The 12,021-nt window shown below is 38.6% G+C and overlaps 1 non-coding gene across 1 annotated transcript; it reads right to left on the bottom strand.

The window, feature by feature from the left end:
* Positions 1–8,611: 8,611 nt before the first annotated feature.
* LOC122035536 lies at positions 8,612–8,717 on the bottom strand. The gene has a single exon (XR_006127085.1). It is a non-coding gene; the product is annotated as a small nucleolar RNA R71 (small nucleolar RNA).
* Positions 8,718–12,021: the final 3,304 nt, after the last annotated feature.

Genomic DNA, 12,021 nt, shown 5'->3' with positions numbered 1-12,021 from the left:
GTTCCCTCTACGGGGAACACGCCCTCACGTACTCAACTCAGGAGAGTTACCTTTTGCCAGTTCGGTCCTCCAGACCGACTGGACTTTTGCTCAGCGTCCGATGCTACCGGTCTTCATGCTGGACGTCCGGTTCTCGACCCATCCAAACTTCTACCCGGTTTGCGACACCAGGATTTTAACCTAGGGTTACCGCCCCCTAGGATTTTTGCCCGAAGCTCCGACCCGCCAAGGCTTTCCGCATAGGGTTACTGCCCCCTATGACCTAGGGTTACCACCCCCTAGGGTTTTCCCTTTGCCTAACCGCAGCTAGGACTTTTGCCTAAGTAAACTTAGAACTTTCCTGTAATGCTCATTCAAGATATCAGATAACAAAACACATTAACTTTGAACCCTTTGACATAATCAAAACATAGGTTCGATCATTGATGCTTCATACACCAACAATCTCTCCCTTTTTTATTATGACAATATAGTTTAAAGTTAAGAATATATAGCAGTAATATTAGGAATTTACAGCAAAGAAATAAATGATATAAGAAAAGAAAAAATTCCTAATAAATGAGATAAGAAAAAATTCCTTATATTCCCTCCTTACTTAACTTTGATCTCTCTCTCCCTTTGACATATATCAAAAAGAAATTACTTAGGGAGAAGGATTCTATTTTTCATGTAATTTTTAGCTCCCCCTGAAGAGTAGCTAAATTTGAAAAAATGTTTGAAAAACACTTAGTTAATTTTGAAAGTGTTTTGAAAAACCTTAGTACTGTCAACAAAAACTTAGCTTCTTTAAATAATTATTTTGAGAAATACTATGCTAAATTCTTTTGAAAGCTTTTTAAAATAATTTTTCAAATGATTTTGAAATTATTTTCAAAGTATTGTTTCAATAATTTATCAAATGAGTTTGAAATTATTTTCAAAGTATTTTTTTTTGAATAATTTTTCAAATGATTTTGAAAATACAGCAGTAATATTAGGAGTTTACAACAAAGAATTTTTAAAATAATTTTTAAAGGATTTTTCAAATTATTTTGAAATTAACTTTTAAAGGATTTTTAAAATAATTTTTAAAGGATTTTTCAAGGAATTTTTAATATAATTTTGAAAAGATTTTGAAATTGATTTTTAAAGGATTTTTAAAATACCTTTTAAAGGATTTTTAAAATACTTTTTAAAGAATTTTCCAAGGAATTTTTGAAATAATAAAAGATTTTTCAAATAATTTTGAAATTGATTTTTAAAGGATTTTTAAAATAATTTTGAAAGGATTTTTCAAAGAATAAAAGATTTTTCAAATTATTTTGAAATTGATTTTTAAAGGATTTTTTAAATAATTTTGAAAGGATTTTTCAAAGGATAAAAGATTTTTCAAATAATTTTGAAATTGATTTTTAAAGGATTTTTCAAATAATTTTGAAATTAATTTTTAAAGGATTTTTAAAATAATTTTGAAAGGATTTTTCAAAGAATAAAAGATTTTTCAAATATTTTGAAGAGGATTTTTCAAAGGATTTTTAAAATAATTTTGAAAGGATTTTTCAAGTATTTTTAAAATAATTTTGAAAAGATTTTTCAAATGATTTTGAAATTGATTTTTAAAGGATTTTTAAAATAATTTTTAAAGGATTTTTCAAAGAATAAAAGATTTTTCAGATAATTTTGAAATTTATTTTTAAAGGATTTTTAAAATAATGTTGAAAGGATTTTTTAAAGGATAAAATATTTTTCAAATAATTTTGAAATTGATTTTTAAAAGATTTTTAAAATAATTTTGAAAGGATTTTTCAAAGGATAAAAGATTTTTCAAATAATTTTGAAATTGATTTTTAAAGGATTTTTAAAATAATTTTTAAAGGATTTTTCAAAGGATAAAAGATTTTTCAAATAATTTTGAAATTGATTTTTAAAATAATTTTTAAAGGATTTTTCAAGGAATTTTTAAAGGATTTTTCAAATATTTTGAAAAGGATTTTTCAAATATTTTGAAAAGGATTTTTTAAAATAATAAAAGATTTTTCAAATAATTTTGAAATTGATTTTTTTTAGGTTAAAATTAAATTGTTTAATTAAACATTAAATAAATTGAATTTGTTCAACTAAGTTAACCCTAGGTTCATCTCACCCGATTTTAAGTTATGAATCAGGTAATCTTAAGTTATTTTGTGAGATGGTTATCTTTGATTTTTGGTTATTTCTAAGGATTAATTTACATTTGAGTTAGACTTAGGTTTTCCAATTAGTCAATTAAATATGTCTTTCCATGATTGGTTCTCAGGTCAGGGCGAGGCTCTAGGCCTTCTTGGGTATGAGATCATCCACCCCTTCCTAGATAGAACCGTTCAAAGAATATATATTTAATTTTCTTTTTGAAACTCCAAGATTTAACTAGCAAGTGTAAATTACGTCTAGATCCTTAAGCTATCCTAGTCTAAGCATGTATATTTCAAGGAAAATAAATAAACAAGCATCAATCAATTTTATCTATTTATTGAGATAGTTTTTCTATTGGCTCCCCCTGGATCATAGCCTCGATATGGTCTATCAAGGAAATGGATCTGATCCTTGGGGACCCAATAGTGACCAGGTCCAACTTGATTAACCAAGTTGGACTTTGACGCCCATGCTTGGATAATTTTTCTTTTATTTCTATTAACTAAGGATAGATATGCTTTGTATTTTCTTTTGGTTTTGAACCCAAGTCCGGATTTGTTGAAAACAGCTCGCTATTTTCCAAGAATCAGATCAAGATTCTTGGAACCCAGGGTGAACCGTTTCAACGTGTTCTTGAGTTCTTTAATTTGAGTTTTGAAATTAGAATTCTCTTCCTCAAGTTGTTGGACTTGAGTTGAGTTTCCAATTTGAACTGGCTCAGTTAAGGAACTCGAGTCAGTCGCTTCCTTAAGGGCTGTTACCTCCTTTAGAAGTGACTTGACCCGGACGTTGGATTTAGCCAACTTCTTTAATAAATAAGGCACTATATTCTTTAATTCATCTAATTGAGTTTCGACGAGTAGCAAACTTACAGTGGGGTTCGGTCCTTCGGAAACGGATGCGGATCTGTGGCTTCGCTCGGACTCGCTTTCTGACTCGCTCTTGGTTTCAGACTCGAACTCGGACTCAGTTTCGATGATGTTTGCTTGCACTGGTAACGTGAGGAAGCTCGATGGTTATTCTTCATCAGTCTCAGATTCGTCTGATGACTCGGACCAAGTTTCTTTCAAAGCCTTCTTTCTCCGTTGCTTTTTGTTTGGCCAATCCGGCTTGTAGTGCCCCTTCTGGTTGCAGCCGTAGCAGGTGACTCCGGACTTGTCCTTCTTGTGCATTTGAGTCGCCTTCTTATTTCTGTAGATCCTTCGTACGAGCCTTAATAGCTCGGAAACACTCTCATCGTGATCTTCCGATTCGTCTTTGGTTTCGGGTTTAGTTTTGTGTTTTGCTTTAGTTTCCCGGGTTCTGCTTGTACCTACAACCAAAGCAACACCTTTCTCGACCAGGCGTGCATTAGTCTGCTCATGCAATTCAAAATCAGAAAAAAGCTCATCAAGTTTAATTAAAGATAAATCCTTGGAAACTTTGTAGGCATCTACCATTGATGCCCATAATGTATTCCTCGGAAAGGCATTAAGCGCGTACCTTATTACGTCGTGATTTTCTATTCTCTGGTCGATCGCGTGAAGGTCGTTAAGGAGGTCCTGGATGCGTGCATGCAGCTGGCTCGCCATCTCACTTTCCTGCATTTTGATGTTATGTAATTTATTTAAAATTAAGTCGTGTTTATTTACCTTAGCATCGGGAGTGCCCTCGTGCAGCTCAATTAGCTTTTCCCATAGTTCTTTTGCGCTTGAGAATGGTCCGACTCTGTTTAGTTCTTCTTTTGTTAACCCGCGTTATAGCATGCAAGTGGCTTTGGCGTCGGCTTCAACCTTCTTCCTTATGCTGGTATCCCAGTTGATGCATGAAACTAGTTCTCCAGCGCCGTTACGTGGAAGTTCGAGACCAATCTGAATAATAATCCACATCTCGACTTGCATCTTGAGGTGGTATTCCATCCGGTTCTTCCAATATCCAAAGTCCTCGTCGAAAAAGAGTGGCGGGTGGACTGTGCTGAAACCTTCGTGGAGAGCCATTAAAGAATCTAGCACACAATAAAACAAAAAACAAATCCCAGGACTTGATCCTGGATTAGCAGTGCGGGATGTATGATAAAAGTAAATGAACTCGAGTGGTGTTGTACCAACTTAGAGCAAAAAATAGATTCGAATGAGAAAACAGATCGGAATATAGCAATTATACTAATTCCGATTGACTCCTAAAAATTGAAAAGACCACGAAAAAATTTTCTTGACTAGTGGTTGCACCAAATCCAAGTGACCCCGCTCTGATACCAATTGTTGGATCGAGAACGCGCTAGAGGGGGGTGAATAGCACTCGTTGCTTTCACTCATTTTGGATTCGTACAACTCGAGTTATGACGCAGCGGAAATAAAATAATCACACAGAGAGACACAATGAGTTACTTGGTTCGGAGCTTGTGGAGACTCATACTCCAAGGCCCATGATCGTTGATCGCTTTCGGTGGGCAACAACTATAGTATCGTAAATTCAGTATAATTTGATATTACAATTAAGAGTACCTAGAAATAATGATATCGACAACAAAGAATAGTAGAATCGCAGCTCCTGGTTGTCGGGGCGTAACTACGGCACTTCAGGGTCGTCTCTTGAGCAGCCAACAGTCAAAGGATAGCTTTTTAATTGATGATACAACCTGCTGCTCGAAACCTCCTTTTAAAGCTTGTTGGAGGCGCCTCAAACCCCTTCCAAGGCGCCTCTATGCTGCCGAGTCAGCCGCGTGGATCAGCGCTGAACACTTCTCCTCTGATCCACTTGAAGGCACCACCAAGATGGTCCAAGGCACCTCCAAGCTGCAGTCCAAGGCACCTCCAGCTCAGTCCAAGGCGCCACCAACTCTGCCGCGCAGACTTCAGCTCCTTTGCACCTGAGGCGCCTCCAAGCTCCATGGAGGCGCCTCGGACACTATTCATCTGAGGTGTGACTTGTTCCTTTGTTCCTGTAAATGTGTTAGTCCCAAACATATACCCTGCAAAACAAAGTTAGCATATAATAGTCATAGATATTGACAGTCTCCGGACTGTCCGGGTTTGACTTCAGATTTTCAACCGGAAACCCTAGGTCGACCCGACGCCTACTGTTCCCTCTAGGGGGAATGCGTCCTCACCTACTCCACTCAGGAGAGTTACCTTTTGCCAGTTTAGTCCTCCAGACTGACTGGACTTTTTCTCAGCGTCCGATACTTCCGGTCTTTATGCTGGACGTCCGGTCCTTGACCCATCCAAACTTCTACCTGGTTCGCAACACCAGGATTTTAACCTAGGGTTACCACCCCTTAGGATTTTTGCCCGAATCTCCGACCCGCCAAGGCTTTCCGCATAGGGTTACCGCCCCCTATGACCTAGGGTTACCACCCCCTATGACCTAGGGTTAGCGCCCCCTAGGGTTTTCCCTTTGCCTAACCGCAGCTAGGACTTTTGCCTAAGTAAACTTAGGACTTTCCTGCAATGCTCATTTAAGATATCAGATAACAAAACACCTTAACTTTGAACCCTTTGACATAATCAAAACATATGTTCGATCATTGATGCTTCCTGCACCAACACAAATAGCCATCTGGGCCGAGTCCTCCTCAATCCAGAAGCAGCCGGACGGCTGATCAAGTGGACAACGAAACTTAGTAAGTTTGATATACAGTATCAGCCATGAACGACCATCAAGGTACAATCCTTGGCAGACTTTATCACTGATGTACAGAATCTCGAGCCAAATGCCGCTTGGAGGATATATGTGGATGGATTATCCACTCGGCAAGGGAGCGGAGTCGGTATACTACTGATCTCCCCTCAGGAAGAATGGATGCATCTGTCCGTTCGGCTAGAATATCGGGCAACTAATAACGAGGCCGAATACGAGGCACTCATAGCAGGCTTGTAGGCCGCTCGGCACGTCGTAGCGATCAAGGTCTTGATTCACTCGTATTCCCAGTTAGGTGCTCAACAACTCGCTGGAACATTTAAGATAAGCAACACCCGACTCAAGCTCTACGCCGAAGCCTTTGAAAGGTTAAAAGCCAACTTTCGGGAGGTGATTATTCAGAAGATACCCCGAACAGAGAATCAAGCGACAGACGAGCTGACCAAGCTAGCTAGCTCCATATCGCCTGTTGTCCTTGATGTGCCTAAATATTATGATCATGTACACATGTTTTAGCGCACATTCACGTACTTTATTTGTTGCATGATTGCCTCTTTCGTCTTGTATTCATTAAATATATTCTTTTGTTCAGATATCTGCTCTTTGTTTCATTTTGTGTTGACAGGGATGACTTTCGGAGCAAAAAACGACGATTATCTACGCACCGAAACAAGCCAAAGAACATGGCCGTGCAACACACGGCCGTGTGACTAGACAGAAGGGAGCAGTGCACGGCCATGGCAGAGGCGGAGCAGTGCATGGCCGTGCGGCCATGGCAGAGGCGAAGTAGTGCATGACCGTGCACCCTTGCACGGCTGTGCGGCCATGGCAGAGGTGAAGCAGTGCATGGCCGTGCATCATTGCACGGCCGTGCCACCCCAGGCCAAGACAAAGGAATGCCCGGTCGTGTATCCTTGCACCATCATGCCTCAGGGAACAGAAGCCAGAGACCACACAGTCATGCCAATCGGCATGGCGATGCAACTTCGCCAGAGGAGAGGATGGGCGTGGTCGTGCCCACCTTCCACGGCCGTGCCACTAGCCGTGCGGCGCCCATACCCTAGCTTATAAAAGGGTCAAGAAACATATTCTTGGGTTCATCTTTGGTTCGGGACTTCAACCCTCTCCTTGGGAAAGAGTTTTCCCCTTCGAGGGAAATCCTAGAGCTTCATCCACCGCCATCTCTCGACGTTCCGTCCATCTCCAGAGCAAGGGGGCATCTCCAAGACATCATAAATCTCGGAAAGCATCACTTCTTTCCTTCCTTCTCATATCAAGGGTTGTAAGTATGTTCTACTATATGTTTTGGGGTTGTTCTTCCCTCACAATGGAGTAGAAACCCTCTTCTAGGATTAGGGAGTATTTGTAATATGATGGAGATGCAAAACTATGTAGATTCATCTTGTTTCTATTCAATGACTTGTTAATGCTTTTGTTCATATTGATGAGTTGTGTGTGTGACTATGCATGCTTCGTTGATTGTTGTGGAGGATTGTTGATCATGTAAGGGGATGCCCTAGATCGTATTGACCAAGGTACCCTCGTGACAGGGGTAACCCTTTCCGGATGTCTAAGATGTTCCTTTGAAAGGAGAAACAATCCCTTAGAAATTGCTGCTCTCGTAGAGAGAGTGCTCTATATCGTATACCCGAGGGGCCCTAGTGACAAGGGTAACCCGTTCACGGACGTCTAGGACATTCTCTTAAAAGGAGAGGTAATTCCTCCATAAGAAAGTAAGAACCCGTACCATCTACCTTTATCTTTATTGCTATTTACTAGACACGAACTCTTGTGATCTACCGAGGCGCCCTAGTGACAGGGGTTAACCGTTACAGGATTTCTCAGGGATCGTCTCTATTCGATACTTAGGGATATTGATCAATCTAACTTCCTACAAGAGCATAGACATAGAGGGTAGAAACTAGGCAATCTATGTAGTATCTCCTAGTATTACAATGAAACCGAAATCCTAGAATTCATCTCCCGAAACTCAACTCCCTCCAAGATCAACTCTCTCTCTCCTCTCTCTTCTTCTCAACCTTCTTTCTCTCTCTTTAATCACACTCGGTAGTTCGCAAGCGCCAAAGCCAACTTTCGACCGTCTAGATAACTTATTTTGCAACATCTCTAGTGCTTAGTCAACAGTCTCTGTGGTTCGACAATCTTATATATTACTGACGATGAAACCGTACACTTGCGGTTACGTAACAAGTTTTTGGTGTCGTTGCCGGGGACTGTTCGCATTAACATTAGTAGATTAACAATTTAGTTAACCTAGACTTGTGAATAGTTTTTATTTTTTCATTTTAAATTGCAATTTATTTTCCATATACATAATAAAAAAAAATTTGCATTTTTTTTTGCAATTCAAATTCTGCATTTTGTTTCTTGTTTTTCATATAACATTTCATTTCCTATCTTTAATTCTTAATTTTTATTTTTACTCATTTTATTTCGATGAGCATTAACATGTCAAGCAGGACCTTAAGAGATTTCTTGGCACCTATTTCTGCAAGATTTATGTCTCCCATTGTGCAGCCTCTTATTGAAGAAGAAAATTTCCAACTAGACCCAGAGTTAATTTCCATGATACAAGGTCACAAATTCGGAGGAGAAGTATCAGAAAGTCCTTATCTGCATCTTGAGACATTTCTAGAGCTTTACGATTTGGTGAATTGTGAAGGAGTATCAGTAGATGCAGTTCGGTTTATGACATTTCCTTTTAGTATCAAGGATAAAGTAATGACTTGGTTATATTCTCTTCGTCCTCAAAGCATCATAAGTTGGGAACAATTGGAGCAGCAATTTCTGAATCAGTTTTTCCCTCCAAGCAAAACAATCTACATGAGGAGTTGCATCATAAATTTTGTTCAAGCAAATGGAGAATCTTTATTTGAAGCATGAGATAGATTCAAGGGTCTACAAAGGCAGTGCCCTCACCATAGCTTGGAGAAATGGTTGATTCTACACATATTCTATAGAGGAATTTCTTTTTCAGATAAGTGTTTGTTAGATTCATCAACTGGAGGTTCATTTATAGACAAGAGTATAGACGAAGCTTATACATTAATTGATCAAGTGACATTGAACCTCCATGGATGGTCGAGCAAAAGTTGGATGGAATCTCCCTCAGAAACTCAAGAAGTACAAGCCATATATACTAGGGAGCCTGTCAAACGAAATACAATTCAACCACCCAAGAATGTCGAAATTTGGAAGTCACAGAGTGAGAAGTTCAAACATTTGGGGCCAAAGATTGAGAGCATAGTTTCAAAATGGTTCAAAGAAGATCCCCCTCCTACACAAATAAGATCTAGTGAAAAGTGTAATGATAGTAAGTTGAGGAGTGGCAAGAATCATGAAGAACTCCTAAAAAATGACTTGTATAGAATTGAGGAGAAGAACAATAGAAGACCACATGAACTCAATTCCATTATTCCAAGAGGTTCCCAAATGCCACAAGTACCTTTCCCTCAATGATTGATTAGACCATCACTAGACAAGCAATTTGAACCTCAGCCATATGCTCAAACCTTTGAAAGACTTTCATTAAGGGTTCCTTTTCCACAAAGGCTAATGGGGGCTAACGAAGATAAAGATTTTGGAAAATTCTGTAATACAAAAATACTTGAGTGTAGATTTCTGGATGTATATGAAGATGAGGACTCTTCATATGAGTATTGTGATAATAATGCAGTGGATAACAAGTTTTCAGATCTTCCTCTAGATTTTACAGGATGTTATAGTGACATTAAATTTTCAGATGATGAATGTATTGAGGTAGATCAACGCAAAAATGCAAACAAAGTCAATGATCCTCCTATAGTTGATTCTCCTGTTGAAGATATAGACGTTGGTTTATTTTTCGATGCTTGTGTTGATAATGATGATTTGGAAGGAAGTGTAGGGAGTTGTGGTGTGGAAACAACATCTCAAGAATCACCTCCTTCATCCACACAGCCTTTAGAGATTATGAGAGTTGCAAGAATTGAACATGTTGTGGATCCATGTGTAGGGACTTGTGCAGAGTTAGCAGAGTCTCAAGAATCACTACCTTTGGAAGTACCAACACCTGAGCCAGAGCCAGAACCATCATTTGATTCAGAGGAAGTCACATCCACATGTTTAGAAATTTCAGGTACCTCTTAGCAAAGTAAGGTTAGTATTTCTTGTGATCTTTTGGAAAATTTTATAGAGGTACCTGCCATAGACTTTGTTGGATGTGATTCAATTTTTATTTCTTATTCTGCTTATCTTAATATGGTTATGACTTTATCTTATCTAATATGTTTGCGGGAGATTTGTATTTTCTTTGCATGTGCATATTTTCATGGGGCTTATAATTGGAAGCTCGATCTGAACTGTTTTCGACTTCCTGAAAGAATTTCCAAGAAGACGAAGATGGAGAGAGTTATGCTTCACCTTTTGATGAAAGCTCCCTCCATAATAAGAGCCCTTGGTAAGAGGGTTCTAAAATATCTTACCCTTCCAAGAGCGAGATTTCGATGAATCTAATGAGGTGGTCGAGCTAATGACCTTAAACAAGCGCTTCTTGGGAGGCAACCCAAGTTCATTTTCCTTGTTTTCTTTTATAACTTTAGTTCTTTATTTATAATAAACATTTATCCTCTACCTAATTTTTGTTGTCTATCTTCTTTTATAGGACTCAAAGATTAGGAGGAGTGCAACTACATGATGGAGAAGTTAATGACATGGATACTTGGCACGCATCATTTGGTAACTTCTCTTACTTTTAATCTCCTCTACTTTATTTTTAGTTTTTATTGGGATAATGAAAAGTTTAAGTCTGGGGGGATGCATTAGATGCACTTGGTTTTTATTTTTGCATAATAAAATTTTTGCTAGTTGCATCTTACATCACATCATGATTGCTTGTTCCTTATTGCAAAATACTAGCACGTTTATTCTAGATTTCATGGGTTACTTATGGTGCTAGTATGTTTAGTGATATATCTTTTTCTATCTTTGATAGCATGAAGTGAGTAATATTTTTACTATAAGAGTTTAAGTATTGACCTTGTTTTAGGATCTCTATACACTATGCCTATTTTTGATGGTTGATAACTCTAAAATAGTCATGATTCATAGAGTTGGACTAGTACTTGTGTTTCTATGGTGACCTCTCAACTACATTTTGGTTACTGGATAAACTCAGATCATGTAAGCTCATTTGGAAAAATCAATCCAAAAAAAAAATAAAAAAATGAAAAAATGAAAAAAAAATGAAGGTTTGTTCAAGTTTGATACTTTGCAAACATTCAAAGAAAGAAAATAATAATAATAAGGGATAAAAAAATAGTTGTCGTGAGTGGAAACTAGCAATTCACCCCTTTGAGCCTAAGTTAGGTTACTGAGGAAATGAATGCTATGTTTCTCTTGATACTGAGTATTCCTTTGAGACCTTGTATAGACGATGCATAACATTTTTTGAGGGGAACGAACCTTACGTGTGACAGGTAAGTGCATATTGCCGGAATCATAAGGAACATAATTTTATGACGACTTGACTTAGGGATTGAAACTTGATAAATCTAGGCCACTTTTGCATTGAGCACGGAGGACTACTACTTAGGTCATACTTAAACTACTTTTGTATCTTGCTCACCAATGAAATCATTTGATATAATTAGATTGACTTGCTAGAGATTATGATGCACTATCTAACCACATGAATCTAGATTGCGGTTTAGCTTGAGGACAAGCAAAGGTTTAAGTCTAGGGGTGTGATGTGCGCAAATATTATGATCATTCACGCATGTTTTAGCGCAGATTCACGTACTTTATTCGTTGCATGATTGCCTCTTTCGTCTTGTATTCATTATATATATTCTTTTGTTCGGATACCTGCTCTTTGTTTGGTTTTGTGTTGATAGGGACGACTTTAGGAGCAAAAAACGGTGATTATATACGCACCGAAACAAGCCAAAGAACACGGCCGTGTAACACACGACCGTGTGACCAGACAGAGGGGAGCAGTGCACGGCGGTGCACCCTTGCACGACTGTCCGGCCATGGCAGAGGCGGAGCAATGCACGGCCGTGCGGCCATAGCAGAGGCGAAGCAGTGCATGGCCGTGCACCCTTGCACGACCGTGCGGCCATGGAAGAGGCGAAGCAATGTATGGTCGTGCATCATTGCACGGCCATGCCACCCCATGCCAAGACAAAGGAATGCCCGGCCGTGCATCCTTGCACGGCCGTGCCTCAGGGAGCAGAAGCCAGAGACCAGACG

The sequence above is a fragment of the Zingiber officinale genome, chromosome 11B (genome assembly GCF_018446385.1).
Source record: "Zingiber officinale cultivar Zhangliang chromosome 11B, Zo_v1.1, whole genome shotgun sequence".
Lineage (NCBI taxonomy): Eukaryota > Viridiplantae > Streptophyta > Magnoliopsida > Zingiberales > Zingiberaceae > Zingiber > Zingiber officinale.
Note: the sequence above shows the minus strand (reverse complement) of the source record. Positions and strands in the feature narration are given on the sequence as shown.